Source organism: Ricinus communis, chromosome 2, assembly GCF_019578655.1.
Source record: "Ricinus communis isolate WT05 ecotype wild-type chromosome 2, ASM1957865v1, whole genome shotgun sequence".
Lineage (NCBI taxonomy): Eukaryota > Viridiplantae > Streptophyta > Magnoliopsida > Malpighiales > Euphorbiaceae > Ricinus > Ricinus communis.
In genome coordinates, this window is record NC_063257.1 from 15,529,723 (window position 1) to 15,548,539 (window position 18,817).

The 18,817-nt window shown below is 40.3% G+C and overlaps 1 non-coding gene across 1 annotated transcript; it reads right to left on the bottom strand.

Annotated features, from left to right (window-relative positions):
- Positions 1 to 11,394: 11,394 nt before the first annotated feature.
- LOC112534881 lies at positions 11,395 to 11,498 on the bottom strand. The gene has a single exon (XR_003079113.2). It is a non-coding gene; the product is annotated as a small nucleolar RNA R71 (small nucleolar RNA).
- Between the last annotated feature and the right edge of the window lie 7,319 nt (positions 11,499 to 18,817).

Consider the following 18,817-nt stretch of genomic DNA (forward strand, 5'->3'; position numbering starts at 1 on the left):
CCTCTATGATCATTCATAGTATCCAATTAATCATTTAAAGTCATTTTAATAATTAAATGATAGTGCCATTTTCATTTTATGCTTTTTCCTTTGAAGAATCTCAAATTTTTATTTTGACTTGTAAATCGTGAGTGCAATCTCAAGATTGTATATACGAAACCTATTACTTCATTTCAATTTGATTTTTATCAAAATTGTGAGCATGACAAGCATTTTGCAAACGTGATTTTCAATTTTTGACCATTATTCAATTTTGTAGGAAATCGCGAGCGCTACACATCCCTTTGTCATCGTTGCTTAAAAATTCCCTATGACCACTAAAGACAGTTTTTTGAAAGTTGCGAGCATAACTCTTGTTTTATTGTTGCGATTGCATTAAAAATTGTAATTTTTTAAATGTTACAATATTTTAAATTTAAATTTTCAATGCATTTTTAACCATTTTTAGTTCATATTAAGGCTATTTAAACCCATTACAAGGTGTTTTACTCACTTTACATTATTGACTCTAAACATATTCTAAGAATTTTTAGCATTTTCTCTCTCTTCTCTCAATTTCTCTCTCTAGCTTTTTATATTTTTCCTTCTATTTTCTCAAAAACCTAATAACACGTAAGTAAAAGGCCTCATAAGGGAAATGAAGTAGCACCATTCAACCTTCAAGAAAAGGTTTTACAAGTATGGAAAGGATGAAAATAGTAAAGAAGGAAAGATTAAGTACAATATAATTGCCAATAAGGAAGTCTTACCAAATAAGATTCCATCCAAGTATTCCATAAGGCACTTAGGGATTGAAGATGAGGTATGAATGCGATTAGGGGTATCAATTAGGAAAAACTTGTTTTCCCCGTGAAGAAGGTTTTGTTAGGTTGACCAAGGGGTTTATGCACTTTAGATGTCAAGAAGAAACTCAGTGATCCCTTAGATATTATAGGATCACCTTCAACTTCTTTAAGAAGACCTATAGCCTTTCCAAAGACCAAGTGGCAGATGTTTTTGGATTTCATCAAGAAGGATACTTCCATATAATGGACATGGAATCCTCCTTCTTTCAATTTTTGACCAAAATAACCATTGAAGAGAAGTTTGATGCTAAGAGGTCCTTCGGGTCAATTAATCTCTATTTTGATCTTAATATCCAAATTGTGTGTTGCTAATTGTTTCCTTGAGTGTTTATATGATAGTGCTATGGAGATACAAAGATTAGACAAAAGGGCCCTAAGCTTTTCAAGATTGATTTATTAAAACCTCTAATGCGTGAGGGCGCTTTACATCTAGTCAAGTTGGCCATCCACGTGTATAGAACACTTGAAAGCCCCAACATATCAAGACACCTGGCAGTTAAAGAGTTTTCTCTATGAAAAGCTTGAGGGCGCTGGCAAATCAAGAGTTGAGCAACTTTTGGTCTATGAGCTCGAGTGAAGACAAGCCAAGCGCGAGGGTATTTTCATAGCACAGGGTGGCACTTGTAATTAATACTGAGTCAGTGATCCTTGAGCCGTTATCCCTTAAAATTGTGCCATGTGGCAAGAGCCGTTAGAGATCCAATAACTATAATAAAAAGCGCGATGGTGCTCCGCAGGTAGAGTACTTTTTTCCAAGTCACCTACATTTGCAATTAATGAGCTATGGGCCATTTGTAATGACTTCTATTGGTATGTATATAAATACCCGTTGTTGAGACTTAAAATAAATGTGTATGAATTTTTTAGTACTCAAACTATTGCAAATTCATTTTTCTATATTTACTTTTTTCTTTGTATAGTGTAGTAAGTTGAATTCTTCCATTCACTGTTATATTAGCTCAAGATCAAAACACAAGCTAAAGAATTTTGTATGAGCCTAGGATAAAAAAAAATAAGGAATTGGTTATTGAGTTTCCATTAAAACTCAAAGGTTAAAGGACTTAGTATGAGATTGAATCATTAAGGCAGAGGTACAATGTTAGCTTGTCAAACACTAAGTTATTGGATGAGCTTGCTAAAATCCAAGAATTGTAAACATGATATTTTGTTATAGTGAAATATTTAAATGTGATCTCGAGGAGTGGACATAGGAAGGATTGTTTCTGAACTACTATAAAAATAAAAAATGATAAAGAAATAGATGAAGAAAGAAGAAGAAAAATGATAGATGTAATACCCTAAGAAAATAAAATAAAATAAAATAAATAATAAAAATTATTAATAATAATAATAATTAAAAAATAAATTTCCTTTTCTTTTTCTTTCCTCTCCTCCCCCAACCCCCCCCCCCCTCTTTTTCCTTCCTTCCCTTTCTCCTTTCCCATCCCCTTTCTCCCCGACGCCGTACTCCCCTATCCTTCCTCGCTACCGAACGAACTGCTGCCACAACCCAGCCTCCTCTCCCTTCCTCCCGCTACCCTGCTGCCCTTCCCCTCCTCCTTCCCTTCCATAGCGACGTTGCCCGAAGGAAGGAGATGTCGTCGCTGTTACGGCCACCTGTCATCCTCCTTTCGGCCATCCGACGCCGGATTCGGGTCCCTCACCACCAAAAACCTCAGAAACAAGCTTCCCCTGCCATTTTCCACCGTCGGCGGCCTCGGAGAAGCTTCGCTGGAGCCAAGACTTTCTGGCCCCAATCTGGTGCCTTCTGGCGAGATTCCAGCCGAAACTCTTGTGTTTTCAGACTCTTCGGAACTCGAGCTTTGCGTAGGCGCTTCCGGATTCGAATTCCAAGACCGTTGGCAGGAACAGCTTCTAGACCTTGGTGTTTTTCGGACACGTGAACTATTAAAATTTTGGCTCGGTGTAATTTTATTTAGGCCCTAAAAATTTATGTTATAATTTTTAAAAAAATATTATTGCTATTAATTATCAATCATGGATAATTTAAAATTAATTGGATTTAATTAATTATGATTTATGGTGTGTTGCAGAGTCAGAAAAAATAATGGAGTTTTGGTGGCCCGACTCCTGTTAATTAATCGCAGAATATTTCAAATGTTTTCAGCAGATTCTGGGCTCATTATACGAGGGTAAATGTCTATCATTTAGATGAGATTCTGCCGAATTTTTGATAAAATTCTCGAGTCTAAAATAATTTTAGGTAATTTAATCTAGGGGTCTAGGCCTAGAAAAATTTAAGAATGTCTATAAACTGAGTATTTTTATGAATAGATAATCCGTTCATCTCGACAGCTCCACCCGAGGTGTAGGAGCGGACTGCGGAGTGTGACAGAACTGTGAGCTAAAGTCATATAATCACTGTACCATTGGCATGTCTAGATTTAATGCGATATCTAAGATTAACATTTATGTATGAATATCATTATCTTTATTATAAGTAATTTAATTTAATTGATAACTATCACGAATAATATTATATTATTAGTTAGTTTACCTCGTTATTTACGATATCTTGAATAGTATTATTTTAATACTATTAATTTCATCACCACTCATAAACTGCATGTTTATTATTCCCGAGATTTTCTAAATTTTTAATTCTCATTATGTTATTGAATACATGATGTTGGCCTGTGATTATTCTATTTATGATTTTTATAAATGTTGTGAATGTGACATTGGGATGAGGCAACAGTAGAACATGCCATCATAAATTATGTTGGCCTCTGATTATTCTATTTACGATTTACAACAGGACTGCGTGCGCACCAGTAATAGTCAGAGGCAGGTAACAAAGGTTATTTTTAGATTTTGCCTTGGTCGAGTATAACTCTTTGGGCTGTAAAAGCTTGACTGCCGGAGAAAGATCCCTAGTCGAGCAATGCTCTCTGGGCGCTAGCTTAATTGGGAATCAAGTGTCCAGGCTAGATGTAAGGATCCTAGTTACGCTTTGCTCTCCAAGCGGCAAACCTATTGGAATAAGGGAGCCGAAAGGCTACTAGCATTTTAGATTAGGGTTCTGCTGAACCACTCATCCCATAAGTCTTTAAATGTATGTTCTTTCTAAATTATGGCATGACTCATATTTTAATACAAAATGACATGATAAACTGATTTAATGAATATTATATTGAGAAGACTGCAATAGTTACAGGGTTATGTGATTTTAACTCACTCTCGAGGCTGACAGTCTCAATTTTATTTTTTCAGGTGATAGTTAGAGTTCTTCGCCGTCCTGCATTTTGACAGCCTGATTTCCTTCTTCATCGGGCCTATTGTAAATAATTTATACTTTCATATTTTTAATTATTTTAAATTCTAGACTTTTCGTAGTAGTATCTTTGATTTGTTATGTTTATCTTGGTCTATAATAAACATGAAATGTTATCAATAACTAGTTAGAAATTTGTGTATGGCATGTCAAACAGGATTAATATTATGTTTTCATATGCACTTATTTGAATATCGATTCAGGAAGCCGTGGTAGTGGGTCCGGTATCAGGAGTCCAGACAAGGTTCCCATATCTGAGTAGACTAAGTTGAGACTCGTGGAATTTGATGGGACATCTTGAGACCCTTTGGACTTCCTGGACAAGGTCGAGAAAAGGGCATCCGACTTGCACTGTTATGACAAGAGGACCATCGAGATGGCCAGATTTTCTTTGAAGGGGATAGCATCTCAGTGGTTCAAAGACTATATTTGCCCCTTTTTGGATGGATTTTCGTGGAGACAGTTCAGAGATAGGGTTGAGGAGTACTTCATCCCTTTTAGCGTGAGGCAGGAGTACAGAGAGAGATTTTTGAAAGGCTGGCAGAATACACCAGACAGTTTGTACAACTAAGTAGGTAGGCGCCCTATCCTGTAGGGACCGAGGTGCAGAAGAACAACAAGTATATTTCAGGACTCGGTCCAGAGTTTGTCTCCTTGGTTCAGTCTAGGAGGAGCAGGTTCCTGGAAGTGACTGACATGGCCAGACAGATGGAGATGACCCTGTGAGGATTTGGCCAGGGGACTGACGATGGTAGGAAAAAGAAGACCAGGATTGAGGGTCAATCTAGTGCGTAGCCAGTTGTGCTGTACTACAGTAGTGGAGGCTACTCTGGAGGTTCCGACTAGCAGGCCGGGCAGAGAGGCTACCATACCCACAAGAAGGGTAGACATAGCTGGAAGGGTAATAGAGGATTCAGGCCAGGACAGGGCTTTAATGGTAGTGAGCAGAGTTCAGGCTATAGCAGCTCTAGTTCTAGAGCCAGCACCTGTCAGATGTGTGGCAGGTCGCATCAGGGACCGTGCCTAACTTCCAGCAGAGCCTGTTTTAGGTGTAGCGAGATGGGTCATATGGCATGATCATGCCCTGGCTACTTCAGTCAGCCAACTTTTCCTCACGGCTCGTCTGCTAGTGCGACCTGACTAGCTTTTCCTTCAGCTCTGGGATTTTCTCACGGTGGATCCCAATTTATCGGCCAGTAGGGCTATGGTTTTGGAAGTAGGCCTATGGGAGGCTGATCTGGGAGCAGAGTTCAAAGTCAAGCTTCAAGCTCTCAGCAGTCAGGCCGAGGGCAAGCGAGAGTGTTCACCCTCACTCATCAAGATGCGCGAGCCTCAAATGTTGTGGTGTCAGGTATTATTCATGTCTACTATTCTGAAGCTAGAGTTCTATTAGACCTTAGGGCTACCCACTCTTTTATATCCCCTAGTTTTGCTTTAAGATTGGATGTCTATCCCATTAGACTTCAAGTTCCGATGTGAGTCACTACACCATTAAGTGATGCCTTAGAGACCGATCTTGTGTTTCCGTCGTGTTCGGTATCAATTGAGGGTCGGGATTTGATTGCTAATTTAATTCTATTAGACGTAAATTTGGGAATGAATTGGTCGGCTATGCATTATGCCATGTTGGACGGCTGGAAGAAACAAGTAACTTTTCAAATCCCAGGGGACTCAGTGTTCCATTTTAAAGGTGAGCAGGTACCTACTCCATCGAATCTCGTGTCCACTATTATAGCTAGGTGGATGCTTCGCTATGGATGTCAGGGATATCTGGCTTTGGTCAGGGATACCTCCGCAGGAAAAGGTAGTGTTAAGGGCGTTCTAGTGGTTTGCGAGTTTCCTAATGTATTTCCAAAAGAGCTACCAGGATTATCGCCTAATAGGGAGATAGAGTTCTGCATCAACATGGTATCAGACGACATCTATTTTCTTGCGCCCTACTGAATAGCACCAGCCGAGTTAAAGGAGCAGTTACAGGACCTCCTAGATAAGGGTTTTATTAGACTCAGTACGTCTCCGTAGGGTGCTCCCGTTCTATTCGTGAAGAAGAAGGACAGTACTATGCGCCTCTGTATTGATTACCGGCAGCTGAATAAAGCGACAATTCGTAACTGGTATCCGCTTCCCCGAATCGATGATCTATTTGATTAGCTTCAAGGAGCCGCATGCTTCTCCAAGATTGATTTGCGATCAGGATATCACCAGTTGAGGATCCGTGAGGGAGACATTCCAAAGACGGCGTTTAGGACGTGTTATGGGCATTATGAGTTTCTAGTAATGTCGTTTAGACTCACTAATGCTCCTGCAGCTTTCATGGATCTGATAAATCAGGTGTTCAAGTAGTTTTTAGATCATTTTTTCATTATATTCATTGACAATATCTTGGTGTACTCCAAAAGCGAAGAGGAACACGCGTGGCATCTGAGGATGGTACTTCAGACATTGAGGGAACATCAGTTGTACTCTAAGTTCTCCAAGTGCTAGTTTTGGTTAGAAAGAGTTGCCTTTCTAGGACACATTGTGTCTAAAGAGGGTATTCAAGTGAACCCCAAGAAAATGGAGGTGGTGACTGACTGGCAGAGACCGACCACGGTGACTCAGGTGCATAGCTTTCTAGGATTGGTAGGCTACTACCATCTATTCATGCAGGAATTCTCGAGGATAGCAGCACCTTGACTTAGAAGAAAGTCAGGTTCCAGTGGACTGACGAGTGTGAAAGAAGTTTCTAGAAGCTGAAAGATTGTTTGACTTCAGCTCCGGTGCTGACCTTACCCTCTAGAATTAGTGAATTCTCGGTGTATTGTGACGCTTCTAGAGTGGGTTTGGGTTGCGTCCTAATGCAGAATGGTAAGGTAGTGGCTTATGCATCCAGGCAATTGAAGAAGCATGAACAGAATTACCCTACTTACGATTTGGAGATGGCAGCAATGATCTATGCTTTAAAGATTTGGAGGCACTACCTCTATGGTGAGACGTGCGAGATATATACGGACCATAAAAGCTTGAAGTATATTTTTCAATAAAAGGAATTAAATTTGAGGCAGAGGAGATGCTTGAAGCTTTTGAAAGATTATGACTGTAATATTCTCTACCATCCAGATAAAGTGAATGTCGTGGCAGATGCCTTGAGCAGGAAGTCGATAGGCAGTCTTGCTCATATTAGCGCATAGAAGAGACCCCTGACTAGGGAGTTGCACGAATTGTACGACCAAGTGCTACACATGGAGGTATTAGAATCGGGAGCATCGTTAGCACATTTCAGGGTTAGATCTGTACTCGTTAACAGAATTAGGTTAGCTCAGAATCAAGACAATTACGAAAAATCTTGGAAGAAGTGCAGTAGGTCGAGCTAATGATTTTATTATAGATGATGATGGTACTCTCAAAATGGGCACTAGGTTGTGTGTTCCCAATGTGGATAATATTCTCTACCATCCAGAGCCTACCAAAATGTATCATGATTTGAAAGGAAATTATTGGTGGAATGGAATAAAGAGGGATGTGGTAGAGTTTGTCACCAAGTGTCTAACGTGTCAGTAGGTCAAATTAGAGCATCAGAAGCCGTCAGGGTTATTGCAACCGCTTCCCATACCAGAATGGAAATGGGAAAGGATTAATATAGATTTTGTTCCGAGTATACCCAAAACTTCGGCTGGTTATGATTCTATTTGGATAGTTGTGGAGCAATTGACTAAGTCAGTGTATTTCCTTCCGGTGAAGACTACTTATTCTATGGCTAAGTATGCACGAGTGTATCTGGAGAGAACTGTCAATCTTCACGGCGTTCCTATTTCCATAGTGTCTGATAGAGGACCGTAGTTCACTTCGAGCTTTTGGAAAAAGCTACAAGAAGAGCTTGGTACCATATTGAACTTCAGTACAGCTTTTCACCTCCAAACTAACGAACAGTCGGAAAGGACTATTCAGACCTTAGAGGACATGCTTCGCATGTGTGTTGATTGAATTTAAGGTTGATTGAATTCGCATATAACAATAGCTACCATGGAAGCATTGAGATGGCACCTTATGAGGCATTGTACGGCCGGAAGTGCAGATATCCTGTGTGCTGGGAAAAGGTTGGCGAACGGAAGTTAGCAGGACCAGAGTTGGTTCAGATTACTTCAGAAAAGATTTATATTATCCGCGAGCAACTGAAGACAGCTTTTAGTAGGCAAAAAAGTTATGCGGATCCGAAGAGGAAGCACGTGGAGTTCAGTGTTGGGAAATATATGTTCTTGAAGGTGTCCCCTATGCGTGGTGTGATGCGGTTTGGCAAGAAAGGCAAATTAGCCCCTCGATATGTGGGACCCTTTGAGATTATAGACAGGATTGGAAAGGTGGTATACAAGCTAGACTTGCCACCAAATTTCTCGTATGCACATCCAGTATTTCACATATCAATACTAAGGAAGTACATTTCGGGCCCTTCGCACATATTGCAGCCTCAATATGTGGAAGCAAGTGAAGATCTGACTTACAAGGAGCAGCCAGTCATGATCATGGATGCTCAAGTTCGCCAATTGCGCTCTAAAATTATTCTAATGGTTAAGGTGTTGTGGTGGAACCATTCATCATATGAGTGTACCTGAGAGACCGAGCAGATAATGAGTCTTTACCCTTATTTGTTCCAATCCTGAGGTAAGCCTTATTTCTTTTAAAATTAGAGGACAAATTCTTTTTCTAAGGAGGGTAGAATGTAATACCCTAAGAAAATAAAATAAAATAAAAAATAAAAATTAATAATAATAATAATAATAATAAATAATAAAAATTAAAAAAAATTCCTTTTCTTTTTCTTTCCTCCCCTCCCCCTTTTTCCTTCCTTCCCCTTCCTCCCTTCCCTTCCCCTTTCTCCCCCGATGCCGACAGCTTCCCTCTCCCTCCTCGTGATAAAGCAAACGGATCACGCCGCCCGCTTCTTCCTTCCTCTCCGCCAGACGCTTCCTTCCTCCTTCCCTTCTACAAATGACGCCGCTCAAGGAAGGAGTCACATCGCCGCCCGACCTCTTACCATCCTTTCGGCCATACGACGCCAGATTTGGGTCCCTCACCAATGAAAACCCTAGGAACAAGCTTCCCCTGCCGTTTTCCACCGCCGGCAGCCTCGAAGAAGCTTTGCTAAAGCCGAGACTTTTCGGCCCTGATCCGGTGCCTTCTGACGAGATTCCGGTCGAAACTCTTATGTTTTCGGACTCTCTACAACTCGAGCTTCACGTACGTTCTTCCGGATTCAAATTCTAACACCGTTGGCAGGACCGGTGATGTGTTGCATTCTATACTTATTTTTATGCTTTATTTATTCATGTTTATGCATGTATTTGAGTCATTTTTATGCTAGATTCACCATAATGGGTATCTATTTATGTTTTCAGGTTATTTGGACTCTCAGCTTCATTTTTGGAGAAAAATCAAAGGACTTCGGGCCTAAACAGGACTTTCAAGTGGATTTCAGGGCTTGAGTATGGCCCATGGCACCACTCTGCTGCCTGGCCGAGGCAATACTATTTCTCAGAGTACTATGTTTTTAAGGCCAGTGCACGGCTTGTGCATTAAGCACGGCCCATGGCATGGCCCGTGCATGCATTTTCTATATATATGAGTTCAGTTTTTTGAGAAAAGTGTTCTGCATTCTGATTTTGAGACTCTTACGCGCATGCGCGACCTTCCACTTTCCAAACTTCTTGACTGACCTTGGAGACCATTTTCACATATTGAAGGACGGATTTGAGGAGATTCAAGCTTCTTTGAGAGATCGAAGAGACGGATTATGAAGCATTCAATTTGATTTTGGCATTGTCCACTTTGATTTGAGAGAAGGGTGTACATGTTCCAAGTCCAAGCTAGAGCTAACGAACTCACTGGGGTTCCTATTGTTGATGGATTTTTTTTTTATTTGTTTTGATTATTAGATTACCAATTTGTAATCCTTATTGCTTTTCAGTAATAAAAGTTTATTTTATTTACTTGAGACGTTGAGTTAAATGTTGTTTGGATTGTTTAATTGGTATTGAGAAATTCGTTAAACAATTGGAACTTGATTAAGTAAGAACTAGTTAATAACACTTAGAGATAAGGTTAATTGGCAAGCCGGATTAAGGATTAACAACTCTTAATAGACTTGAATCAAATCTTAATGTCGTTCTGAGATTAATTGTTAGGCAGAGATTCCAGCATTTAGTTTCTAGAGTTAGGAACTCGGTGAGCTCGAGAGAGGATCTGAGTTCATTCTAGGATTCAAGCATGGATAATCAATTTGGTAATCAAGATAATCACCTTTAGTAATTCTATTGCAAATAGGTCATCTTTGAGTTTGCTTTCTTCCTGTGTTTGCTTTATTATCTTTTCAATTTGTTTGGCATTTTACTTTGTATTTCATCATTTCTAGTTTATAGTTTAGTTGACCTTTCACCATTTGCTTAAGGTTAGATAACACTTAGTACATTAGTAGCTTTAGGTTCACCCGTTCCCTAGAGGATACGACCTTGATACTCGCCATTATGCTAGACTATATCGATAGGTTCAACGCCTGTAGTCCGCATCAAAGACTTCATCAAGTTTTGTTGTCAGGGATCTTTGCAACGGTGAACTAAAGTGAATTGTTCCTGTGTTAATTTAGCATTATTCTCTCATTCTTTGTTTCTGTATATTTTATTCTTTTTATTTTTATTTCATTTATTCATTATTCTTTCCTTGTTGGTTGTGATTTCCATTTCAGGTAGTTTATGACTAGGAGCTCTAGCTCTGATCTTGTAGAGCCTTTGTCTGATCCGGAGCGATCCTTCAAAATTTTGAGGAAGCGATGCAACTCCGAGGAGGAGATCGAGGTCGAGATACCTGGATAGACCAAGAGGGATGGAGAATCACAATGGAAATGTCATGCGACGCCAATGTAATCGATGTACGAGTTTGCTAGACCATCATTGGTTAGGACACGGACAGTATACCCGAACGCTTGGGTGGCGCCTAACAACTTCGAAATCGTTTCTAACATGATCTGATGGTTCGTAATAGTGCCTGCTTGGAGGGTTGCCGAGCGAGGATCCTAACGCTCACATTGCTAACTTCTTAGAGATATGTGATACCTTCAAGATAAATAGAACTACTGATGATGCCATTCGGCTGAGGTTGTTTCCATTTTCTTTGAGGGATAAAGCAAAGAGATGGCTGCAGTCCTTTCCATCGAACACTATCACTACTTGGAATTCTTTGGCTAAGAAATTTCTTTACAAGTACTTTCCTCTAGCTAAGACTGCTAAATTGAGGAATGACATTTCTTTTGTGCAGATGGACGACGAGAGCATGTATGATGCCTGGGAGAGGTACAAGGACTTGTTAAGATGCTGTCCACACCACGGTCTACCAGTCTGGATGCAAGTTCAGACATTTTACAGTGGTTTGAATCTTGCTACTAGACAGATGGTTGATACAGCAGCAAGAGGGGCGCTAAACAGTAAGACGCCCGAGCAGGCTCAGAACTTGATCAAGGAGATGGCCATGAACAATTATCAGTGGCAGTCTTCTAGGAGCCGACCAGTGAGGCAGGGAGTAGTCAATCAGTTAGATTCTACAACAGCCTTGGTAGCTCAGATGGAGCTATTGGCTAAGAAGATCAACCAGCTCCAAATGTCGGCCCATGCAGCTCAGAGCAGCTGTGAGTTTTGCATTGGCCCGCATTTCAATACGAAGGTGTAATGCGGGAGGTTTGTTTGCTAGTACTTCTATTCCTTCTTCCTCTTCTATTTTATCCACTGACCTTGAGTAGGTAGATTATATGGGCAATGGCCCGAGGCAGCAAGGGACCCCGTACAGCAACACTTATAACCCAAGGTGGCGTAATCGTCCAAACTTCGGTTGGAGAAATAACAACGCCCAGGGTCCACCAGGCTTTCAAAGACTGCATCAGTAGCCACCATAGCAATAGCAGCAGGCTAGACCATCACAGCTTCCTCCACCAGTCGAGAAGAAATCTAACTTGGAGGAGCTGATGATGAAGTTTGTCATATCTACTGAGACGAGGTTCCAACAGACTGACAGTGTTCTTAGAAATCAACAAGCCTCCATTCAGAACTTGGAGAGTCAGATTGGGCAGATTTCTAAGATGTTGTCTACGAGGCAACAAGGAGCGCTCCCCAACACTACAGATTCAAACCCAAAGGAGCATTGCAAGGCTATCACCTTGCGATCAGGTAAGCAGTTATCTAGTTCTTTACCATTAGCTGATGATGATGATGTTTCTATACAGGATGAGCCAGCTAGGAAGGAGTTAGAACCTGAGGTGATAGAAGGAGAGAAAGTGGAAGACAAGCAGAAGAGCCATGTGAGAGAGTACCAGCCACTAGTCCCCTACTATGCTCGACTTAAGTAGGAGAAGGTTGATAAGCAGTTTGGTAAGTTCCTTAACTTGTTTAAACAACTGCGTATTAACCTACCTTTTGTTGAGGCTATTTCGCAGATGCCGAAGTATGCCAAGTTCTTAAAGGAAATTTTGAGCAACAAAAGAAAGCTGGAGGATTTGGGACTAATGACTCTAAATAAGGAGTGTTCAGCTATTCTTCAAAATAAGCTGCCACTCAAAAGGAGAGATTCGGAGATTTTTACTGTTCCCTGCATTATCGGTGATTTGCCTATTAGTGGTGCATTGGCTGATTTAAGAGCTATTATTAATTTGATGCCTAGTAGTTTGTTTGATAAGTTAGGTTTGAGTGAACCTAACCCCACTAGGATGAGCATTCAGTTAGCTGATAGGACTGTTAAGATTTCTAGGGGTATTATTGAGAATGTGCTTGTTAAGATAGACAAGTTTATTTTTCCTGTTGATTTTATAGTTATGGACATGGAAGGTGAGAGTACTGTGCCTTTGATCCTAGGTAGACCTTTTCTTGCAACATCTAGGACTGTTATAGATGTTTGTGATGAAAAGCTTCAGCTTAGGGTAGATGATGAGACTATTACCTTCGACTTAGCTACTACTATGAGACATTCTTTAGACCATGATGATGTTGTGTTTTCTATGGATATTATGGATGATGTGGTTGAGTGTCATTTGCAGGAAATATTGTTTGATGATCCTTTGTGTTGGAGCAGCTCGCTAGTTTGTTGGCTACTGAGCCTAGCTGTTCTACTGACCCATTTCTTTCTTTGGACAGGTCAGGAGTGCAAAAGGTAAAGTCTTCTTTCGAGGACCCCCCGGTCTTAGAATTGAAGGAGTTACATAAGCACTTGAGCTATGGATTTTTGGATGAGGCAGAAAAGTTGCTTGTGATTGGTGCAGCAGATTTGATGCCTAAGGAGCGAGAGATGAATTTAGACTCCCTCAAGAGGAATAAAAAGGCCTTTGCCTTCAAGATTACTGACATTCCCGGGATTAACCCTAGTTTTTGTTCTCACAAGATTTTGATGGAGGATAGCTATAGACCAGTAGTTCAGCCACAAAGGCGGCTTAACCCGAATATGAAGTAGTGAAAAATGAGGTAATTAAGCTCCTTAATGTATGTCTGACTTATCCTATTTCTAACAGTTCTTGGGTGAGCCTGTGCAGGTTGTGCCGAAGAAAGGAGGCATGACAGTAGTTCGTAATGAGAAGGATGAGTTGATACCCACACGGACGGTAATAGGCTTCCGAGTTTGCATTGATTACAGGAGGCTTAATGTATGTTTGACTTATCCTATTTCTAACAGTTCTTGGATGAGCCCTGTGCAGGTTGTGCCGAAGAAAGGAGGCATGACAGTAGTTCGCAATGAGAAGGATGAGCTGATACCGACTCAGACGGTAATAGGCTTCCGAGTTTGCATTGATTATAAGAGGCTTAATGATACAACTCAAAAGGTTCACTTCCCTCTTCCTTTCATTGATCAGATGTTAAGAGAGATTGGCAAGACATATGTTTTACTGTTTTCTTGATGGCTTTTCAGGTTATCTCCATATTCCAATTGCACCTGAAGACCAAGAGAAGACGACTTTCACCAGCTCCTACGGGACTTTTGCTTATAGACGGATGCCTTTTGGTCTATGCAATGCGCTGACTACGTTTCAACGATGTATGATGACCATTTTTGATGATATAATTAAGGAGTTGATGGAGGTATTTATGGATGACTTCTCTATTTTTGGTGATTCCTTTTCTTACTGTTTGGCCAATTTAGAACGCATGTTAGCTAGGTGTATTGAGGTCAATTTGGTGCTTAATTGGGAGAAGTGTCATTTTATGGTGAGAGAGAGAATTGTGTTAGGGCATAAGATTTCACATGCAGGGATGGAGGTTGATAGAGCTAAGGTAGAGACCATATCTAAGCTGCCACCCCCTAGTTCTGTTAGGGCTATTAGGAGTTTCTTGGGCCATGTTGGTTTCTATAGAAGGTTTATTAGAAATTTCTCTAAGATTGCTAGGCCTCTTACTCAATTACTAGTTAAGGATGCACATTTTATTTTTGATGATGCATGTTTATCTGCTTTTGAGTTATTGAAGAAACTATTAACCACAGCCTCTATCATGGCTTCGCCTGATTGGGGGCTGCCCTTTGAGCTTATGTGCGACACTAGTGATTATGCAGTTGGAATTGTAATTGGACAGAGGTTTGATAGGAAGTTCCAACCCATTTATTATGCTAGCAAGACTTTGATAAGAGCCCATGAGCATTACACTACTATAGAGAAGGAGTTGTTGGTTGTTGTTTATGCCTTTGACAAATTCATATCATACCTCGTCTTATCATCGTCTTCACTGACCATTCAGCTTTGAGGTATTTGTTTAATAAGCATGATGCTAAGCCGAGATTGATTAGATGGATTTTATTGTTACAGGAATTCGACATTGTGATCGGAGATAAGAAGGGCGCAGAAAATTTGGCAGCGGATCACTTATCCAGACTAGAGAATCCGAGCTTGGAAGCACTTGATGAGAGCACGATAGATGATCGATTTCCAAAGGAGCACTTGTATTCATTAAAGGTATATTTTGATTCTCCTTGGTTTTCTGATTATGCTAACTACCTTGTGGCTAGGGTCTTACCAAAGGGTATTGACTTATCAGCAAAAGAAGAAATTCTTTGCTGATTTGAAATATTACATTTGGGAAGGCCCCTTCCTATATCGAGTGTGTGCAGACCAAGTCATTCGCCGATGTGTTTATAGCAAAGAGAGTCTCCAGATTCTGAGGCACTGTCATGAGGGACCCGTAGGAGGCCATCAAGTGGCAAACCATACTGCTAGGAAGGTGTTGGATGCATATTTTTATTGGCCAACTATCTTCTAGGATGCTAGGACATTTGTTCAGGGACGCTTATTAGCGCTCAGATAACATCTCTGCCTGTGAGGAAATGCCCCAAACTAGAATCTAGGTAGTTGAGATATTTGATGTTTGAGGTATTGACTTCATGGGACCCTTCCCTTCTTCTTATCGCAATAAGTATATTATTGTGGTTATTGAGTATTTCTCCAAGTGGCCTGAGACACAGGCTTTACCTACTGATGATGCCAGAGTTGTTTGCAAGTTCCTTAAGAAGTTATTTGCTAGGTTCAGCACACCTAGAGCGTTAATTAGTGACAGGGGAACACATTTCTGCAACGCTCAATTGGAGAAGGCACTCAGACGCTATGGTGTGACATAGCGGTTCTCTACTCCCTATCACCCACAGACCAGTGGGCAAGTTGAAGTTACTAATAGGGGTTTAAAACGTATTTTAGAGAGAGTTGTAGGTGTGAGTAGGAAGTATTAGGCTTTGAAATTGGATGATACATTATGGGCATTTGGGACTGCATATAGGACATCCATACGTTTTACGCCCTATAGGCTTGTGTATGGGAAGTCTTATAATTTACCTGTTGAATTAGAACATAGGGCTCTTTAGGCCCTTAAAACTTGAAATTTTGATGTTGATTCTGCAGGTAAGGAGAGACAATGGCAGCTGAGTGAATTGGCGGAGTGGCGTCAGCAGGTGTATGAAAACTCTTCAATTTACAAGGTTAGGACGAAGAAGTGCATGATCAGAGGCTCAGAGGTTCCCAGGAGTTTCAGATTGGAGATAGAGTATTGTTAGATAACTCACATCTTCATTTGTTTCAAAGGAAGCTCAAGAGTCGATGGTCGGGGCCATTCGTGGTCAAGCAGGTTTTCCCATATGGCACGGTCGAGCTTCATCATCCTGAGAAGGGTGATTTCAAGGTCAATGGACATAGGCTCAAATTGTATCATGGAAACTCATTGGAGATTGAGCAACAGGTTGATATGGTTATGTATTTGCAGGGATGATCCATTTCAGAGTCTAGCTATATGACTCGGGAACAAAAAAAAGCATTTCCATTTACTTAGTTGATTTTTACTTTATTCATCTTCATTTTTTTTAACTGTTTAGTGTTAGTTTATTCAATTTGATTGCGGAACTTTTTCCTTTGTTGGTTATTTTTGGGTTGATTTTGCATATTTGGAATGCCTTGGATCATGTGTTTCATTTTCTGCAAGTTTTTAGAGAGTTTCAGAGCCGAAAATAGACTCGATGTGCGAGCAAGGGCACGTGCACGTCCGTGCTCGCTACACGGCCCATTCCATGGCCAAAGCATTATGGACCGTTGCATGGATCACGGCTCGTGCACCCACCTATGTGCGCCCTTTCCTATACAAACACGTTCGTTCTTTCTTGTTACTCTTTTGGCTTTCCATTTTTCTCCCCTTATCTATGAATTTTATGCGGTTTTCCAAGGCAAATCAGGTTAGTTTTTAATACTTTTAATTTCCATTCTCTTTGTGATTTACTTTGTTAGATTAGTTTTCCTGAAATTTTTAATTCTTTCATTGCTTAACTCGTTCTGATTGTTCTACTCTTCAATTTCGAGTCTTTTACTTAGTTTACTTGGATTTTAATTTATTTTTTTCTTTACTTGTCCCAAATTTAGGATTTTTCTTTCTTTATTTTCATTGCTATCTTTTTAATTCTGCTCTTTTTGTTTTGTTTGATTGATTCTTTGTTTTTCTTTTGCATTTTATTTTAGTTTTATCTTGGTATCTTCAATTTTAATTTTATTATCATTCTTTTTCTTTTTACACCATTTTCAAATTTTGAAATTTTCTAGGTTGAAATTTGTGAACTATAGGGACTATCAGTATTCTATGTGTTTTATGCTGTTGGCCTATTGATATTCTTTTGCTGTGAATTGCGGCTCCCAATGCCATTAGGCATTTTTATTGTTATATCTTGTGCTACAAAATGCCATTGGGCATCCCATTTTCTATCCTTTGCAGGTTTTAGAGGCTTGGGTACCTTCCCCTAAGTTTTCTGGCACCTAACCTTACCCGTTATGCTGCCGAAATTTCAGCTCAATATGTTTGTTGCTTGATTCATTTACTTGCATTGAATGATTGTGAATGCTCGATGCTTAACTTTAATTTTTATCAGGTAAAATGGCAGACGATCAACAACACCGACACAACCCCTCTCGCCCTACAAGTGAAAGGGCAAGAACAAATGCATCATCCTCTGAGCAGCATGATAGCGATGAAAACAAAGAAAGAAAAATCCTAAATTCGGGACAAGTAAAGAAAAAAATAAATTAAAAACTAATTAAACTAAGTAAAAGACCTGAAATTGAAGAGTAGAACAATCAGAACGAATTAAGCAATGAAAAGAACTAAAAATTTCAAAAAAAACTAATCTAACAAAGTAAATCACAAAGAGTATAGAAATTAAAAGTATAAAAGTATTAAAAACTAACATGACTTGCCTTGGAAAACCGCATAAAATTCAGATAGAAGAGGAGAAAAATGGAAAGCCAAAAGAGTAAAATGAAAGAATGAACCTATTTGTATAAAAAAGAGCTGGCATAGGTGGGTGCACGGGCCATGCTCCGTGCACTGGGCAGTGCAACGGTCCAACGGGTTTTCGGACTCCGGTGATAGCCTCTCTATACTCATCTGACTGTGCCTCCTCAACTGTCCACATGCCCAAAGCTACTTCGAACTAAGCAACTAACATGGCAAAAGAGCGGCCAGTCGGAATGTGATGGTGCCTGGGGTGGTGTAATCCTGGAGATGCAGCTAGAGCCAGAAAGTGCTGAAAAACTCCTAAGTAATCTCCTTGTATGTGGACTCTCTGATGTCGAAAAATCTGTGCCATGGAAGTGTCTCTAAAAGGGAAGACACCTCATCAAACAATCTGACATCTCTCAATGCCTACCAGTCTACACATCTCCTTGTACCCAGCGTCTTATTTCTGACTATTATGAATCTGTCTATTTGCAAAGTATTGGTGAAGGTTAGAAATCTATGTCTGGGTGGTGCTGGTGGTTGCAGTCGAGCTTTAGGGTGATCTGCAACTCTAGGATGCACTAGGGTATGTGGAGGTGCTACTCTAGGTGCTAGAGGTGCCTCTGAAGGTGGCTGCTAATCATGCTGCTCAAAGGATGACGCGTCTGTTCTTGCCCTTTTACTTGTAGGGCGAGCGGGGTTGTGTCGGCGTTGTTGATCGTCTGCCATTTTACCTGATAAAAATTAAAATTAAGCATCGAGCATTCACAATCATTCAATGCAAGTAAATGAATCAAGCAACAAACAGATTGAGCCGAAATTGTGGCAGCATAACGGGTAAGGTTAGGTGCCAGAAAACTTGGGGGAAGGTACCCAAGCCTCTAAAACCTGCTAGGGATAGAAAATGGGATGCCCAATGGCATTTTGTAGCACAAGATATA